General features: G+C 34.6%; 1 long non-coding RNA gene across 1 annotated transcript; it reads right to left on the bottom strand.

Moving 5' to 3' along the window:
- Positions 1–1,067: 1,067 nt before the first annotated feature.
- LOC135295379 (uncharacterized) lies at positions 1,068–13,717 on the bottom strand. The gene is made up of 4 exons (XR_010357448.1): positions 13,583–13,717; positions 9,921–10,113; positions 1,796–1,854; positions 1,068–1,203 (listed from the first exon to the last, which is right to left on the bottom strand). It is a non-coding gene; the product is annotated as an uncharacterized LOC135295379 (long non-coding RNA).
- Positions 13,718–20,699: the final 6,982 nt, after the last annotated feature.

Here is a 20,699-nt window from a genome sequence, read left to right as displayed (position 1 = left end):
AGCTTGGAAAGACTGACTTTTCTGTATTTCACTTGCCTTAATTATGTAATTACGACTTAATTATGTTTAATGAAATTAAAAAATTAAAATGCAAGTTTAACTTTGCATGTTCTAGGTTCACATGCTTTTTTTTATTCTAGTGAAAATTAAAATAGCTCTAATTCTTTCACCCTGTTGTGTCTTTTCCTCCTACATAATGATACTTTATACATTTTTTTTTCACAATTCTCAGACTTCATAAATGTTTTTTCTTCTGAAGTCAAAGAAGCCACATTGATTTATGTATCATGCCTTCCTAAGTAGATAGGTTTTATGAAATAATTGTTAATACCATCAATAAATATAGCAATAAAGAACAGCTTTTTTTTTTTTTTTGCTAATTTCCCAATAACTTTGTACCTTCTTTTCACTTCTTATCAACCACAACAGGAAAAGCTGTTAGCAAAATTATCTATCTGTAATGTGTTCATTAGTTATGGGAGAACAGGTAATCAGTGCTTACCATATTGATTTAGAATATATTTTAACTTTATTTTAAAGTGAGAAAAGTAAGTACTTTCTCTTATTTCCAAAGGAAAAAAATATACCTATTTCAGAACTCACTATAGAAGACTGTGTTTTTGTTAATACTGGAAAAGCAGTATATGGCCAAAATTAATTAGAGAATTAACTTATTAGCAATCCATGGATTTTCAAATATGTCTTATTCCATGATTTTGGTGAAATATTATGACAAATCAGTATAATCAATATGATAAATTTCAAATTGAGATATTCAGATTATGCTGGTTATTAAGTATTGCTATTTTCTGGGAAAGAGACATTCTTCTACTGGAATCTACCCTGTATGTGTTCCATGTGAGCATAGGCTGCATGTGGATGAGAACAGGAGAGAAACCTGGTTGCCAAAACATAGACTATATTATTAGGAGAATATTATTTACATATTTTAACTACGGAATGAGCATAAATAATGAAGATAATGCAATAAGGCAATGTTTTACTCTGCTAGAATGATATTTCATTGGAAGCAACGTCAGTGAGTGATTTTTTATTGTGTGCATTTTTGTATGGATCGGTGGCTTCATCCTGGATAGTCTTGATAGGCTTGATAGCTGGACACCTTGATGGTCTGATCAGTCTTTCTCTGATGTTGCTTGGTTGTGTGCGAGTAATGCTTCTGGCACATCTCCTGTGATCCTCCTGTCTCATACACAGATCAGAAAGCAGATTTAGTAGCAAATGGGCAATATATGTGTTAAGTAGAGCCAGAGCAGAAGCAGAATTTGAAGATTCAGGTGTTTGACAAGTGATATTAGTGGGAACTAAGGCTTACTGGACAGAAATGATAATGCAATAAATAGACTTTTCTAATTAGAATGGTATGGTGGATATATGAAACTATCTAATATATTTGCTCTTCAAACAGAACACATAATAGTTACTGCTTCTGTGCCAGTGCTCAACATGGGTTCTCCTATTCTGCTAAAATAACATTCCTGATTTAATCCAAATGTAGATGAGATATTTCATTTCCATGTAATCATTAAATTAAAAAATAGAGAAAATATGGCAGACATGAACAATAAAAGTATAAAATTAAGAACTAGAAATCAGTAGAAATAGAAATGGAAATAGAAAGTGTTGAGAGAAGAGGACTTCAGATGGAAAAAGAGAAACAAGAAAATTGTTAACTTATTTATTTAAAGTCTAATAATATCAGTGAAAGGAACTTTACAAACATGAGAATTATGACTGGTGAAGGAAGATATCATGTAATTTAATGAACAAGTACCTCACAGAATTGTCTGCTTCAGAGGTCTGCCCAGAAAAAGCGATCAGTGCAATAGTAATCTGCAACAAAAACCAGGGTGACATACAGCAGGAGACCTTGCAAACAAAGGGAAACAGCTTATCATCTGTATTACAGAATGAAGTGGAAAGAATTCGGGAATGAAACAGAATTTGTTATCTGGCGACCTAAGTAGATTATGGAAATATACAAGAGTTTCTATAAGGTACCATAAACGATTTGGGAGGCTGTGGAAGACGTGTTCTTGGCTATTTAGTGGAGTCAAAGAGAAATTCACAGACCAAGGAGGTTTGAGTTAGAGTAAATACGGGAACATAGAGGGAAAAAAGGCATAAAAAGTGTTGGTCAGTTACAAACAGGTATATATATATATATATATATACTAATATATACCAATCTATATACTATATCTATATCTATGTCTATATACTATATCTATACTATACCTATATATACTAATATATACCAATCTATACTCATGGTCATTCTTTGCACCTGATCATTACAGCCTCTAATATTTTCTCATTAAAATCCATCCCTAACTCTTTCTCAAGACAAATAAATCTATTCCATATGCATGGGCTTGTATAGGGATTTGACTGCCAGTCAGGGGAGCATGGGTTATATATACTTTCCCCTAATGAACTCCCATCCTGATCAGAGCAGGGAACAGGAAAAGGCCACAAGTATTGTCTGTGTCCTTGAGAGTTCTGAGTGTCTATGCTGAGCTGTGTGTCTGCCTGTGAATGTGTGTATACATGTAGTATATGCATGAGTTTGCCTGCTTCCTGGCAATATGTGCTCAGCCTCTCTGCTGGTTGTACTTATGGACGGAGAATTGTGACTGCCTTATCTTGTTCAGACTACTGAATTAGGCAGCTCCAAGCTGAAATGAGGTTAAACAGTTAAAAAGCAAAACTGGGGCGGGGGGCAAATAATTTGAAGTAAAAAATTGTGAGAGAGAGAGAGCAGTCTGTAAGTGACAAGGCTGAGTGATGGGAAGAGAAAAACAGGGACAGCAGTTGCAGTTTGTGTTGCAGCACCAAAAACTTAGCATGATATATATGTGAAGATTTTTTTTTCATTACACAATACACCAGGAAATATAGACATTTCACCTATTTTTTAAAATATAATAAAGCAACCTTTTACACCTACTCAACTTCCCAGCACAAGTATCAGTAGGAGGGAGAATTAATATGCTATTTATTTAAATGGTATTAGATATGTTTAGACTAGTCAGTAGGAATAGAGAATTATAGAACTAATCACTATAAAATAATCCAAGTATCAGTGCAGTGACAAATGTAGTGAGTATAAGCTATAAGTTACCAAGTGTGCAGAAACAAATTTATATAACATTATAAGCAATGATCTGGATATTAAACAACAGTGCTTATAAAGTTAGCAGGATGTTGTCTTTCTGAGGAAAAGTATATAATTAGAAAAACAAGGATGCATAAGACATAAGTATGGTGTGCTTTGTGTTATGTGCTCAATGCAATCTACCAACATTATTTTTTCTTGTAAACCAACAGAAAGTTAAAAGCAAACCAAAACAATTTAAAAAAAAAAAAAAAAAAAACAAAAAAACAAGCCAACACTGCTTCCTACTGAGTACATATAAAAACTCTCAATGAAACAAAATTATGTAAGCCTTGTTTTGGTTTTGCATAGTCAATTAGAACATTTTTACATACACTCTACAAATGTTTTGTCCTATACTAGTGTGAAATCACGTCACTTTTGAGCATAGGACTGGAAATTCCTAATTATGGTCAAAAAATATTTTTGCTAGGGAAGATCTTGCATCTTCTTACTCTGCATCCTCATTAGGATTGCTCTCCTAATCAAGTGAAGAAAGTCCTCCTCAACCTCAGGAGGCTTGCTATTAACTTATGTTTTCAATTTATTTGCTTTACTGAATCTGTATCATCCTTAATGAGGGTGCTGACACACATTATCCAGCTCTGGTGCACAATTTCCCTTCTTGACTATCGTGTTACACAGCAAATGAGTGCCACATTTTGATTAGCCAAAATTAATGGTGATAAAAAAGTACCTTATTGTACTATTTCATTCTATTTTCCCCTGTGTGAGTAGTAATGAAGCATGTGCATGCTGTCTCTGAAATTCAAGCTCTAGGGAGCAGCATTTTACTCTAGGAATAGGTTTGTGTTGTTAGTTACCAGAGTAATCTAGGGCAGAATTTAGAGAGACTGTATGCATCTTGTGCTCTAGAACTTTTTCTTTCCATACCTCACTTGGCTCTGAGCAAGGTTTTTGATAAGGGAAATATTTCCCTTACGGGAGGTCATAGTAGACAGTGAGCTATTTGCTGAACAAAATTGACACCTAAAAATAGTTGCCTTCACTAAAATAATGAGGTTTTATGCATTATGCTGGAATTTAGAACCATCTCTCTCTACACAATCAGAAATACCAAAATTTTCAGATTAAGTCATGAACAACTCTATTCCAAATTACCTGACAAAGGAAAATAGACAAAACTCATATGAGATCATGAGACTGGATCATGAAATCCTTCTTACTTCCATAAAATTGTTGACCTTCAAAGAGCAGCTTATTGACCTTAGATTATCTTGACAACTTCACACAGATTTTTACTGTTTCAATTGTTAGTATCAGAGCTTTTCAGATCTTTTGAGTCCTAACTTCAAGGAAAAAGAAAGACTAAATCATAGTTAAAAATGACACTGAGGCTGAGAGACAAGGGTCTTTGTTGGTTGAATATTTCAGGTGGCACAATGTCACTATGCATTAGTTTCATGATAATGTGACCTACATGATCTGAACCGTACTATATCCTCATTTTTCATTTACTTATGAAAAGGAAAAGATTAAACTAAAATTGGGTGCTGGAAAAATATTAGAAGCATTAATATGTGATTTTTTTTTTTTGAGTCACTTGTTTCTTTTCATTAAATCTTCATGTGTGTTAGTGGAAAGTCTTTTTTTTTTTTTCCTCAAAGTGCAACTAGTTGTGATTGAGCTTTAGAATTTTGGTAATCAGCTAAATAAGGAAAGTGTAAGGGAAATTTCATGTTTTAAGATTCAAATAATAACTTGACTTCAATTGCTTTTCAAAGGCCTTGAGATTTAAAATTCCTTAAAATATCATGTTTATTTCTTATGATAATTCTAAATCAGTAAGCATAATTTACAAGCTCTAGAAATAGACAGCTCTCCATGGGATTGTTCTTTCTAAACCTTAATTATTTAAATTGACTAATAGCACATAGTTTGTCATGGTTTTTCAAAAACTGCCTGCAACTTGCTGAATATTATTTCTGTGGTTTTCTGTAGTTTGCCAGACTGGAGCCTGTAAAACTCAAACAGGAAGTATATAATGATTTTTCATATTAATATTCATATCTGTCTGTCAGTATGGCATTTTGCCTATTCAGAAGACATAAGATGACCATTTATAGGACATTACCCCTATCCAGATAGGACAGACTGAAATAGGCTTCAACAATCAGCTTCTCTGCCAAGAGATCCTCCTGTTTGCATCTATTGCCAATCTGGAGATACATGCTTCATGAGATGGGCAAATATCTGTACATATTCTGCCTACATTTTCAGCTTGTTTTTCTACCCTATGTCACTATTTCTTCTCTCTCTTCTTTTTTTAAATCTGATTTAATATTTTGATTTTTTTTTTCCATGCAAAGGACACATGGCTTATTCACTGATATCCATATAATATCCTTGAGCAGTCTCTTAGTGATTTATTCTGTAAATAAATATATTTTATAAATTTTTTATAAATTTTATTGATCCCTCTTTTATTAATTGCTGCACATATTTGGAAATTCTCAAAGTACTAAAATCTTCAAATTAATCTTTATGTTAGTTTATTTGTCTTGGAGTATATCTGCAAATGTTTCGATTACATCATCAAGAGTTTAAACCTTCTGTTAATGCAAGACATGCATGTCTATGAAAACCACAAAAAAACAGCTTTAAAAAAAAGGTGTTTCATGCTTTGGTGTCTCTTGGAAGCTATATAAATCATAACAGGAATATTTGTGCAAAAAACCCACTATACCAGGTCAGAAGAAAAGACAGAATTACTTGGCAGCTGGACTTCCCATTGGGCCATTATAGAAATATACAGTAAAAATTGTCAAAATGCAGAATTTAAAAGTTTCGTTCTGTTTCTCTGAGCCAAACACTCTCAAATGAGCTATGAGTCACTCCAATGTAAGTACTCTATCAAACACACAGGAGTAAATAGATATATCATCTGAGTATCTGGTGGGCATTAGAGGCAATGGACCATAGGATGGGGCTGCCACTTACTGGAAAAACTGCCAGCTGCCTGTGCACACATTTGTTTCTGAGGTAACACAGCATTGATTAAAAGAGCTCTTTCAGTCTTAGGAATGCCATGTTTTTTGCAGATCCAAAGATCTCTTGCCAATTTTGTGCATATTACCAATGTAAAATTAAACATCATGTTACACAGCCTCAGTGGCATTTTAGACAAAAAAGTAGAAGGATAAGCTTGTAAAACAAAGTCACCTACTTCTAAGAACTCCAAGAAGAAAACATGATAGCTCATACAACTGCTTAGTCCTCTTGCCTGCAGTAAACTTCTGTATTCAATACTGAGTATCTAATCTATGTGAAAATATAACCTATTTTTTAATATTTCCACTTTTTTATCAGTGTGAAATATATATTTGGACATCTTAAAGTAAAATATAATGATTTAAGGGGAAAATAATCATTATTGGAGGTGTGGGACCTGCTATATCTAAAGTCTACATGTACACAATGTCTCCTTTAAATATATCTGTCTCGAACCAATTCTGTCATCAGTCCAAAAGTCACTCAGCTTTGAAGTGAAAGAACAGAACATTCGTTTGCACCAGATTTCATCAGGAATTCATTATTTTAGCACATGTGCATAGAGTAAACAAATGGTTTTACAAGCCAAAAGAGGAAGATTAAAAAATACACAGACATCAGGAAATTGGTTTTATATTAAAAGGCAAGACCTATTTAAAGATAATGTATAATTAATACCAAAAATTTGTTACTCATTTAGAAGCTCTAATATGACCTAAATTATAAGCACAATTTAATTGCCTTTAAATCCCTGTCTCTGAGGACCAAAAAGATTAGGTGAATATGCTTTTTACATGAAGTTATAAGGTGCTGATTTTGTAAAGTAGCAAATTTATGTTCCTTAGGAAAAAAAATCTCTTCCCAGAAAAAGCAGTTTGTATTTGCTAAGACTTTTAATAAAGCAAATAACAGGATAGGAAAAGAAAAATAATAAAAATTCTATACATGTATAAAATGTTGCTATATTTATATTTCACATGATCTGAATTGATCATATGTAATTCTCATTGTTCCTGGAATTCCAGTAACGTCAAGAGTGTTAAGACTATGTTTTCTATATTTGGATTTCCATATTTTGATTCTTATGTTTCTTCTCCCTTTTGAATTTGAAACAAAACTGTATTTATTGCATCACTCTAGATGTACATATTTTTATGGTATTTTTAAAAAAAATATTTTTTCTACTCATCCTGGCTGCTAAAGTTAATTTTTTATCATTCATTTTATCATTATTCTTACCGATGGTCTTCATTAATTCCTTTGCAAAACTGTACCATGATTCATGGTAGAATTTTTTGTAGTTATTTAGAACAATTTTTCTGGTGGTAGTTCATGAACAAGTAGATATTTCAGAAGTTTCTAGCGCTGTTAGAAGACACGAAAACCCACACTTTTCCAGACCAAAATTAAAAAAAAAAAAAAAAGAAAAGAAAAGAAAGAAGAAAAGTAAATTAGGAAAAAGAAAAGAAGACATGAAATAAGCCTCATAGTGTTTCTGTGATTTTGTTCTGATGGTAATTAAAACAAGGGTGTAACATAGTTTGTGCTAAGAAGAATATGTCAGAGCTGCTGGTTAAATTGTCCCAGTAGGAAATGTGCCTTCTAGGCAAACATTAGAGTCAAATGGGCTAGTATTTTTCTGAGAGCAGTAATAGTCTGGCTATGTGCTGTGGTTGCAAATCACAGATGGTCTGCAGATTTCTGTCTGAATGCAACTGCCAGTAAAGTTTTAATTCTATTTAATAAAGTTAAAAATAGTTTTGCTTAAGAAAATTTAAATAAGCCTTTTATGAATAGATATTTTAAAGGAATGAATTTAAAAACCTGTGTTTTATTCATATTTATTATATATTTATAATGGTGGTATGTATGTGGGTGGATATATCAAAGATTGAATTGCAGCTTGGGTACTGGTCAACGAAGAAGAATATTCAGAGTTTTTTGGGTTTTTTGCCTTCTTTACTAGATTAGTTTTCTTCTTATTAAATCTAGTGTTTAGGTAATTTCAATGTTCAGTCTTGAGAAGTTGCACAAATATGTGGCCAATAGCACTGTCTAAATGAGTAAACTTTTAGTTAGAAAATTGAAATTGGACAGTTAGCTACCCCTCAACTAAAATGAAATTCCAGTTCAAATCTTATCTCTTATCTATTTCATGTTGTTGTACCATCAATGATAATCTGTAACCAAAGGAAGTGTGCTATCCAAATTAGCATATCAGCACTTGACTCTCAGAATCTGTTCCATGCCTGAGGAGTCAGCAGTTTGGAAAAGACTCTTAGTTATTATACAACACAGTTAATATTTCCTTGGGTAAAATGCAGTTCCAGATGGTCGATTTCTAAACTTAGATATGCAAATATAGCTGATTAAATATGGGGGTTATGGGTGTATATATACACATACATATACACATATATGTACATACATATGTATAAACATTCCTCTGGACATTTGAAACTCTTCAATTGTCATTTGCAAAGGCATCTAGTAGTGTTTAGAATACCTTGGTGATAACTGATTTTAGCAGATACTCATGACAACTGAGGCTGTTTGAAATGACATTAAAACAATACATGCACAGCAGCTGAACTGAGACCCTGCTCAGTATATTAGTTGAATACAGAGAGCTTATTCAGATTAATCAGTTAGCTACATATTGCTGTCATTCTAGAATACCCTAGGGTATTTGTCCTGGTGTCCAGCTGCCACCCCAAAAAGCCCATGGCTCTACCATAAATCCTATTATGTCTGCAAGTCCAAAGTGCTATGTCAGATACACCTGAGCATTTGATTTTTATACTTGATGGCATCGTTAAAAAATTGGAGCAAGCCATAGATGTCTGATTTGAGGTAAGTTAAACCACACTGACTTCATGACTAAGGTTAAAAGTTGGTGCTCTGAGGTATCACACAGGGGTATCCCTGTGGGTCATTAGTGGTTCCTCTGAGGCTCTAGTAATCTTACATGTTATTTGTTATAGTGAAAAAATCCATGTCCCATGTCTCTTGGATAACCTACAACTGTCCACCTCATCATCTTTCACTGAGCACCTAATTCTGGATTGTTGAATCCCACATTAAGTATGAGTTGACTGTAATGGGAGGTTTGTCCAACAGGATCTTAGATATTTATTTAAAATAGGGACATATCTATTTAAAATAAGGAGGCCTTGACCTTGCTTCAATTTTTTATATACATATTGCTATAAAGCAATTTGAGGTGCCCCACAGTATTCAAGACACCTGACTAAAGATGGTTGATAATGCTGTATCTGAAGGACTCATGGTCTTTGGAGGAAGCACACAGAGACAAGGTGGGATAGGACCATAGGACCATACAATTATTCAAGGCACATGAGGAGTTCTATATCCCAGGCTGCTGTTAATAGCAGACACAGCTCTGACTGGAATATTCAAGACTTTGTCCAGACAGTTCTTGAAAACCTCTGAGTATGAAGCCTGCACAGTTTCTGCAGGCATCCCCATCCCCTGTGTGGTTGACCTCAAGGTGTAATTGATTTTCCTGATATCCAGTTTAGACCTTACTTGTTTCTATTAACATGTCTCTTGTTCTCCTCTCACACACCTCAAAAGACATTGTGGGGGCTGTTGGGTTTGTTTAATCCCAGCTCTCTCAGTACTTTTCATAGGAAGCATGATCCAGTCCCTTAATGTGCAGGCCTTTGTTTGGATGTCACATAGATTTCTGTCAATATGTCCACCAAACCTGCAAGCAGCGCTCCAGATGTAGCCTCACAGTGGTTGGGGATGGGGGGAGCCATCACCTCCCTCAACTTGCTGTCAAGAGTTTTCATAATGCAGCTGGGATGCTGCTGACATTTGTGACAAGGATACATTGCTGATCCATGTTCGACTTGTTGCCCATCAGGATGCTCAGGTATTTCTCCAAAAAACTGCAACTAGTTCAAAACCATAAGAAAAAACTTCTAAACAAACTTTTGCATGAGGTCCTGCTAAATCACCATATATTTTATTAATAAAACTTTCTTACAGAAAGCTGTTCATAGCATTGAATAGCAATAAATATTACATTTGTGAATAAATAAGTTGATAATGAAAAAAAGTTTAAAATATGCTTGGGATAGCTGGATTCTAGCTGGTCATTATAAAGTGAAACAGACTCTTTCATCTATCTCGGAAATATTGTAGAAATTCACTGGTGACATAAAATGTCTACTGTCTTTCTCATAAAAGAAACAAGTAAAAATTCCACTGTAATCATAGTAGTGACAGTTTACAAATGGGATGGATACTGTAATGAAAACCATCTTCTGTAATGAAAATTATCTGCTCTTCTTGTGATCCAATGTTTCTTGAATAGTGTTGTCTGTCAAGTAACGAAATCTAGATTTCAAGATTCAAAGTAATTTTGTTGAACTTGATATTTTACTGCATGGAAAAGGTATAAATAAATTTGCCTCAAAGCTCTGAGTTAGTCAGGGTTCTGTCACAGTCACTTCTACAAGATGACTGATGCTCAGCTGTACAAGATAGAAAAAAAAGAGTCTAAAATAAATCTAGAAAAGAACAACTGTTATTCTAAGACTAGTTGATGTAGTTGAACAGAGTGTTCACAGAATTTAAACTTCATCACTATATGAAAATTTGGATAAAATCACTGTGGAGAATAATTGTTTGATAACCATTCAACCATTCTTAGCAATGAAAACTTTTTTTTTTCCCTTTTTTTTTTTAGTTAAGAGTAGGGCCATTACATATGGCCCTAAGAGCCATAATGGATGGAAATGTAATCTAATTAATTTGCCACTCTGAAATATCGAATAATATAGTTAAAAATCTAATTTGAAAATGAAACAGAGATACAATCCCCTTACACCAAATCAAATACGGAATGTTTAGGACATTTTCTTATATGGACACTTATCTTCTGTTTAGTGTAGAAGAAGAATAATCTCACTTTGTTTAGAAATACTGAATTGATGGTCATATTGTGAAGTAAAACAAAATATTTAAATTAGTAGCTTGTACTTTAGGATTAAAAAAAATCCTAAAAAATTAGCCCCATGAGGGCTTGTTGTATTGTGGGAGGGGAGTGGAATTTTTTAATATTCAGTACTATAGGTGCCTTTAAATTAAAACAGATGTCAGAATGTATAGTTACAGCTAATTTTAGGTCTTGGTGATTAACCAGGAGATAGGAACAAAATTCATGCTCTGTTGCTGAGATAGACTGTGCTTGTAAGAACAGCAAATAAGTGAAAGATAAAATGTATGTACAGATATTACCTAAAAAGAAATACTGAACTTGTAGTTCTTATGGCTATCTTTGAAAGTCTCCAGCGTGAAATAATGGAAAAGGACTAAATAATCCTAAGGTTCAGTGTTTTTGTGTCTTCAAGTTTAACTTAGTCTTGCATTGAGCTTTCTTTTCCAAACATCAATTGAGGAAGAATAAACTTTAATCAAGAAGGGTGATGACAGTCTAAAAATGTTCTTATCTTTTGGCACTTTAGCAGAATGGATGAGCCTTTATTAACTGTGTCTATATTTTACGAATATGAATACATATTCCTTCCTATGTTTACACAGCTTCCTGTCATCTTGTATAACTTGTTATTAAAACCTAATATTACTAACTTTAAAAGATGATACATGAAAAAAAACCATCTTTATTCTATGAAAATCCTGTTTTTCTAATTTAAACCCACATTCACCTTTCTATGGAAGTATCCCAGCCCATTAACCTTTCTTTGTTTACTTCAGAATTTTTCATGCTTTCAGAAATATTCAAACATTATCTGTTTGGATCATTAAAAACATGTACTAGAACAAATGAAAATAGCCAATAATCTTCTTAAAACAATACCAAAGCTTTTAATTTTACCTGAAATGCCTGAGGGAACAATAACAAAAAAAAAAAAAAAAAGCTGGAACATTGATATTTTTATAACAATTAAGATCTGTAACCAAACTAATTGATGCTCTAGGTAGAAATACCACATTTCAGAGTGTGAGCTGTTTTTTGTTCAGCATGCTTAGATTCAAGGATACAGATTATTTTTTTTTTTAATAAATAGAATAAAAAATCCATGCCAAATGATATAAATTTGTTAAGGTGCCATTAAAACTGGCATTCAATTGTTTCATTGTATGCAGTTTCAAAAATGGCAAGGGTTAAAGAATTCAAGAGTTATCATCATGACAGCCTTTGTATCATTTAATGTTTTAATTCTTCTTTCCTTTATCTTCTGAAAAGAAGCAGCTATTAAACAATAAACAATTATATTCGCCAGATGCTCTTTTTTTAAACAATTGGCTTAGGTTTCTATGGTAGACTGCTCTTTTCATTTGAAGGAAAATTAAAAAGAAAGGTGTCACAAAAGAGGAAATAAGTGAGTGTCACAAGGAATATTATTCAGATAGTTCTGATAAAAAAAATTATTCAATGTGACAATATTATTATCCAGCTTAGAAATCATCAAGGTAAATGGATACTGGCACCTGGATTCTATGGCTACAGATTACAAGTTTTGTATAATCCCAGTGACTTTTTTCAGCTTTTTAACAAGTTTAAATGTTCAATACATAAAGTTCTGCACCTATAATAAAAGAACACCTCACTTTTATCTAAAGGTTAATATAGAGTTGATGATTCATGGTTGCCAGAAGTTGGTGTGTTTTCACTACTGATGATTAATTTATGTATTATATGTGTTTGTTGAAACCCAAAAATATAATGATATAGTGATTGGGGGTTTTTTTGGGGGGGTTGGGGTTTTTTCTTCTTTTTTTTTTCTTCTTGGTCTTTCCTTTTAATCTCCATGCTATCTGCTACCAAAGTTCCTGTGGAATTGTATGTCTGGAAACTGAGGTTCTACTAAAGGTTGTTCTAAAACATTTACAGAAATAGTAGGTTAAAAGTAGGTTCAGCCTATGATTTTTGAGCTATTTTGTTCTCTGGTGCTCCACATATGGTAGATTTTTTTATATACTGAAGAAAGAGAATATCAAAGACTTTTTTTATCTTTCAAAAAAGGCACAAAACCAATAGTGTATCAATATTGAAAATGTTTAAATATAGAAAAGAGTTTTGGTGCTTATATTAAATATGGACCAACAGATTTTACCTACTCACTTCTTCAGGATTTAGCACTTTGAATCCTCCATTTGCTTAAAAAATATTTTATTTTAACTTATCTAAATGAAAACACAGAATTATTTAAAAACTAGATGGAATGTGCTCTTTTGATGTATGTTTTTCTTTATTATCATTTGTAGACAAAGCACTAAATGTCTTTCAGGCGTATTAACTTGGTGGATTTCTGGGGCTAAGAATGCAAAATATAGATTACTACTCTCTAAATATCCACTTCATATATTTTATTATGATAGTAGAACTTTTTTTACCATAGAATTCATAATATTCCCTCTATTGGTGATACTTGTGATTACAGAACACAACAGAAAAGGCGAGGAAGAGGATTACATGCTCTCCCCAGCTTTTCAGTTCACAGACTGAAGAAACACCTTGTGATATTTACAGTCTCTGTGGAGGGTCTGGAAGAGGCTGAATACAGCCTGAAGTGTTGACAGTCAAGAATTTTAGACTCCTAAATAGTTACCTTCTGTGACGTATAATCTGGAGCTTTTCCATAACGACTAACTTCTGGATTATCTCTTCTTTGCAGGTCCAGGTCTGTTCGTTATGAACTACAGACATCTAAAAGTTTCTTTATTATCTTAAATAGGTGGACAAGGATAAAAAATTTGCAAAGATGACAAAAAATAGGAACAAGTACTCAACACTGGCTGACTGGTCCTTTTCAGGAAGTATTTTTCCCCCAGATAATTCTTTCATGTTCTTTCTATTGTCTTCCATTATAACCTATCTCTTCCTGGTCTTCTGCTATGAACAATAATGACAATTCAACTCAGCATGCTGCTACAGAACTTCAATTCCACTGCAATATCACTTCATACAATTTGCAGTATTTTGTGTCATTAGCCAATAGTTTTTTTTTTACTTCCAGTGAAATTAATTTCTGATATTCCACATTTTTGCATTCTGCACACCTACACATATAGCACTGTGCAAATGTTTATAAATCCTGTCTGCTATTTTACTGATACTTCTGCTGCCCATTTGTAGTAATAAGTTTTCCCTTTTATGTGTTACTTATATGTTGTGCCATTGCACAACATATAAGTAAATCCAAATGCAAGGATTTACTAATTGATAACAGGAAAGGGTTTTAAATAACAGTAATCCTTATGTTCATCCATTAACAAGGTTTATCTATTCAGGGGTAGAGTCATTCTGCCTGACTTGATACTTCTTTTAGCTTCTTAAAGAAGGAATCAGTCCTGTTTTTTTCTCTCTAATTTTCACAACGTGAACAACTTCCCTTGTGCAGTGTCTCAAAGAGCAGATTCACCTTCTGGGCATGCCAGTGTCTCTCCACTTCTGTAAGAGGCACTTGACAGAATATAACATTATTCAGATGTATTAGTCAAATGCCTCAAGTTCAGTGGCACAAATGTGGGCATAAATAAATAAATTGAAATCAATCTTCCCCTGTGGGAACAAACACTTTATAGGAAAAAGTAACTAAAAGCAAGTTAGCATCATGCTCAAAATATTGTTTGTGGTCAAGAGGAAGCAAAATACATATAAAAAATAAAACCAAAATCTTGTTGCTTCTCTAATGAAAATCTGAAAAGTCTAGCTCAAAAATCATCATTAGTCTAGGTCCAATCATTAAAGACAAAAAAGTTTTAATTTTTTAAAAAATAATTCTCATAAGAGAATTCAAAATGCAAGATTCAGGTTTTATGACTCCCTCCCTTTCTCATCCTCCCTTGTTATACTGATAAAATCCTTGGTCAGATACTTTTAAAGGAAGCATTCATCTTCTATATACACTTACAGGCAAAACTCTGTCAGCTTCTGAAGTCCTCTGCTGGAATGAATACACTGTTTGAAGCTTTTCCTTTCCTCTTCAGTATCAAATTGTGATGCTTGGGATGTGTTTGTTAATGAGCTTCTACACTTTTTTCTTTCCTCAAAGGTATGCAGTATCATGTTACATCCCAGTATACTATATATGGTGACCTTTATATACATATTAGATACTAGGGTTTTTTGTTCCTTTTAATTACCCCCAAACCCAATTTTGTCTATCTCCAAATCTGCATTTCTGTAAGTTACAGTGAGTTGTTTATAGGTATGGCATCTCCAGTGCCAAGCCTGTGCATCATCTCTTACCACCACCCCATGCCTGACCTCCTCTGCCCCATGCCCTGGGTCTCCACTTCTCAGAGTCTTTGCTACTGTACAAGATGTGAATTTCTCTGTATGATATCACTGTGTTAGAGCTGCAAATACCTCATACTCTGTGATTGGGTTTTTTTAATGCTAGTGTCATGGTTTGACCCTGGCACAATGCCAGGGCCGCCATGAAAGTTCCAAAATGGTTACTGCGAGATGTGACCCAGAAACAGAACAAAGCAGGCTCCAACTTGGGGATGAAGGGAAAAATACAACACTTTATTAATTACAATATCTAAAAAGGAACACACACAAAGCTAAGAATGAAAACCCTCTAAATACATTCCTCCTCCTCCTCCCCTCCATTTCCTCCACAGAATGAAATAACAGCATAGATTTCCAACACGTCACCATCTCTCAGATAATCAACTTTCAGTCCATCATCACCCCTCAAATAATCCACCCTCAAATCCATCAGGGAGAGAGGAGTCCCCCCTTGCACCATAGGCTTCCCCTGGAAACACAATTGAAACCTCTTGTGTTTCCGTGTCACTCGTGGCACCGCCCAGAGAACATCGGCCCTCGTGACTTCTTCCCCCCATGTCCAGTGCTCTCACCACTGCACATGGGCCAGGACTGCTTTTAGGGTTCCCCATTTAAAGATGCTCCACCCACTTCCAGAAGCAGCAGTCTCTCAACTTCGGGACCCCAGTCCCCCCCAAATTTCACCCGCTGGGGCCGAGGGGCCTTATGAACAGAGATCTCCCTCTCCACGGACACAGAGGGCATCTCACACCCTCCTCAGCCATCTCTGTTCATGCCGCTGCTTCACTCTTGACTCCAAGGCATTGCCTCCCCCTAAATACAGTCTCCGGGTCACAGGAAAAACATGGATCTGTCCGTGGCTATACAAGAAAGAGTCCAGCTCAAGGCCACTCCATCATCTCTTCCCACCTAGGATTCTTCTCACCTCTTCCAACTTTCCTCACACTTGCCCATTTCGTCATGCTTCATCTCTCTCTCCTCATTCTAATTCAGGAGGATCAGTATTTGTAAGGTCTCCATTATTCTACAAAGGGGTTAAAATCTTCACCTCTGTCTGCCCAGAAGTCCCACAGCTGCCGGGCACCTTCTCTCGTGGCATCCCTCACTTCTGTCCGGCTGTGCTGCCAGCACAGTCTCTATCACTCTCTCCGGGGGGGGCTGCCCAAACATCCCAGGTCTCCTCCACTCCTGCCTCTTGCAGGGCTCCGGCCTCGCTCCTCACAGGCTGCATGGCCTTCCTCCCCCACCCAGACGCAGCTGGGCAGGGGAGAGGAGGTCAGACTCCACTCACCTCCGGATTCCAAAGAGGAAATTCTCTGGGAATGCTCTGCTTTTAACCCCTGTGTGTTCTCAGAGGCATATCCAAATCCCCAGTGGCCACCACAGGTGCCAATTTCAAATCTGGCCACTGATTGGTTTGACCACGACTTTTCCAGAAACTCACTTCCTGGTCAAACCATGACAGCTAGTCTGTATAAAACTGTTGTAGCACAGAGCTAGAGATAAGGAAAATTCAGACAGAGCATGCCTGGCAAGTGAAGTACCAAAGTTACGGCCCGTTACTGGCAATAGCAATACTGTAAGACTGGACTATGCAATTACATTATGACCTAATATGCAAAAGGAAATAAGATCAAAAACTAGAAGGCAGATAGGAACTGCATGTTTTTTGCACTGGAAAAGCTTCTAGCACATTTATTGTCTCCAGCAGAATAACAAGCCTCGAATGGGCACATGGGATTTCGACACATTGCCTGAGAAGAGCTACATTCCATAAATTAGCATGGGAAGCAATCAGTAGGATGAGCAGGGAGCTGTCTATATCTGTGTGAGAGAGAGTGGAACTCATGTGAACTCATAACAATTTCAGTGATATCAGGAGGTTCAAATTAAATGCAAAAGAAAATCTTTCTAATATTATATATAATATTAAATGTGTATTTTATATAATAATCCAAATGTAAAGAATGTGTGATTGATATGAGTAAATATATGAAACATATGTACTGTTATAAACAGATAATTATTTTATATCATTTAAGGTTTATGTTTCATATATTTACTCATATCAATCACATTCTTGTATTTGGATTATTATTTTAAGAAGCCTATACTTTGTGTGAGAGATATTTTTTTTTAAACTTTGGAACAAGGGGAGTTGGAGAAATTACTTTCATTTACATGTTTAGAAAATGCTGAAAAATTTACAGATTATGCAATAATTTCTCTTTTCATGAAACACATGTACTTCAAAATTTGTTTGATCCACAAACCATACAAGCAGCTAAATTTCAAAAAATACTAAGCATAGACCCCAGAATGCTAAAGGCCTTGTCTGTTTCCCATATTTGGTGGAAGGGTATGTCACTGTGTATTTTTAAACTCCCACCAAATGGCCTTAATTTATCCTCACGGGAGGTATAGAGAACATCATGTTCTGCTTCGATTAATGACTGAATCTGGCAACAGGCCAGGACATCACATGAATATTAAATAAATTATAGTACCATGCAGTGCAGTATGTGTGTGCTCTGTCACATAGCATGAAAGTGGTCATGAAGTGTGCAACTCTGTATGCTTTACACCATCTTCATTTATGTGGACACAATTTTTTTTAATATCCATTCTAACTCCAGTTGGGCTCAGATTCCTGTCCTGCAATGCATTCCATAGAAATACTGTACTATTTACTGCTAGGTTTAATTTTTATTTTGGCAAAATTATCAAGATGAGTTTCCTTTTCTTTGGCTGGTATTTATTAGTTTTTATATAGAGTGAAGGAGTCATTTGACTTCACTCAGTAGACACAAATGAGATGGTTAAAACAGACCCCAGTGCATCTCACAGTTAAAAGTATTTCTCATTTTAAAATATACTTTACAAGAATAGATTTTCCTTTGGCCTTTTTCCAGGTGTATGGCTTGCAGATAACAGAAGAAATATCTAAGTGTGCAAGTGGGAGTTAATTGCAGTAGGGAATGGTTTTGAACCAGATTCAAAATGTTTAATATTTAACAGAAAAGGCTGGCTGATGTTTAAAACAGGTGATTATGTTCTTTGCATTTCAATTAAAGACATGTGTTCCTATCTTAATATAAAAAACTTCAAATATCCAGAGCCTTTTGCATGTAAAGGCAGGCACCACCACCTGTAAATGAGATTTTTGGGTTTTAATTATTTTTATTACTTGGCACAAATTTTAAGGAGGTGTATTTAATTTATTATTGGATGAATTTATGGTCCCATTCAAATACAGTGCACTTTGTTTCTAGAAGGATTAACAGTTCTGTGAAATACAGGGGGGGTATCCATAAAGCTATACACGGCACATATGTTATAGATAAATAAGCAGTGCTCACTTTGTAGTGCAATGTTCAGCTTATGAGAAGTAAAATTGTAGGCACAATCACTTCTGTGGATGTAATTGTTATGAAAATGTCTGATAAGAGGTTTTTGAGATGTGGTGTAGGGAGCATGTGAGGGTGGTCCATGGAAAACTGATTGAATCCATCACATTAACATTATTATTTACACCTGAAAATCCTGCAGATCATTATAAAATAATAACTTAATAATTTTTAAAGAAAATATTTTCTTTCTTTTTTTTTTTTTCCCAAGACATTGCTTATCCACTCATTGGTGTAAGCCTTTTATTAAGATAGAGAAAAAAAACCAAAATATGATCTTTTAGGAGAAATGAAAACTTTTATTTTAGCATAGACATCTTTGGATGCAGTGAAGACTGTCTTATCTGTGTAAAGATCACACCTACTGGAGGAGAGATAGACCAAAATTAAAAATACCCAAAATATTACTGCTATGTATTGATTTTCATGCACATCACAAACATTCTGTTATTTCCCAGATATACTGTTAGATAGAATTGTGTTAATTTGAAAGAAAATGGAAGGAGAAATAGAAAAGAAGCTGAACAAATATGGAAGGATCATCAAGGGCACAAGAGCAAAGTAATTATTTCTAGTTACAGTACTTGACAAGCTTTACACTGTGGACAGGTTGTTCCCTGTTTATTTACCAAAAGTAAATCTGTAGCTAAGGTGATATAAATATCATGTAGTACATTATATTTATGTCATGTACTACAGCTCAGATTTGAGCTCTCTGAATTGCGAAAATTGCAAACAACAGAGGCAGAACAGTTCTGGGGCTCTTAGACAAATCATTTGGCTGCCTACCTTTTATTTATAACTGGCCGTAAAATGCCCCTGATGGAACTGAGTTAAAACGAAAAGTAAAATTAAAAAAAAAGGCCTGTTGTTTTTGTTGTTGTTGTTGTTCTTATATTTAAAATAACAAAATAAGTTAAAAGAAAACAAAGGTAGGTGTATTGCCGGTGTGATTCCTTTTGATAATCTTAAAAATGATAAACATAAAAATATTTAAATTAAAAAAATGGAAAACCTAAAAAGTAGAAATGAAAGCCATTTGTTTTTTCCTTAATACCTGAAAATCAGATTTTATTTTGTTTTACCTATAATGCAACTAAAAAAAAATAGTTTTTAAGGAAATAAATAAATCCAGTAATGCCATGGACATAGTTCATATTCATGCTCAGAGCACACTTCTTCTTTTTGTTTATTTAACATGGTACACCACTGATATAGCACTGTTAGAGCCAGAAGCACAATTATATCAGCATCTTAGAAAAAGCAGCAATATTTCTTTGACTTGTTTACCTTTCAGGAATATCCTCTACATGCCATGCATGGTAAATATTCAGATGCACTTCGCAGGAAACAACCATGTCACAGTTCCCTTGTTTTCAGAATTATTCTGAGAAGACATTGAAAGGAGGAAAGGAGAGTGTTTCAACACTCTAAGGTGAAAAAGGTGTAGTTTGTTTCGGGTTTTGTGGGTTTTGTTTTTACTTTTGGTTTTTTTGGGGTTTTTTTGTTGGTTTTTGTGGTTGTTGTTTTTTTTTTGTTTGTTTGTTTGTTTTTTGTGGTGCTGTTGTTTTGGGGGGGTTTGGTTTGGTTTTTTTTTTTTTTTTCACTCGACTCTGGAACTGTTACTTTCTATCATCTGGGTGGCTTCTGCTGTGGGAAAGTTGCATGTGGCATATGGACCTCAAAATGCTTTAGGCTGGAGTGCTGAAATCTGGAGATACAGATAGAACATCTCATATTACCACCACAACCCAATAAAATTATTTTCCCCTGACTATTTGAGACTGCTGGATTCCAACATCTG

Source organism: Passer domesticus, chromosome 2 (genome assembly GCF_036417665.1).
Source record: "Passer domesticus isolate bPasDom1 chromosome 2, bPasDom1.hap1, whole genome shotgun sequence".
NCBI classification, from domain to species: Eukaryota; Metazoa; Chordata; class Aves; order Passeriformes; family Passeridae; genus Passer; species Passer domesticus.
This window is presented reverse-complemented; position numbering and strand designations above follow the sequence as displayed.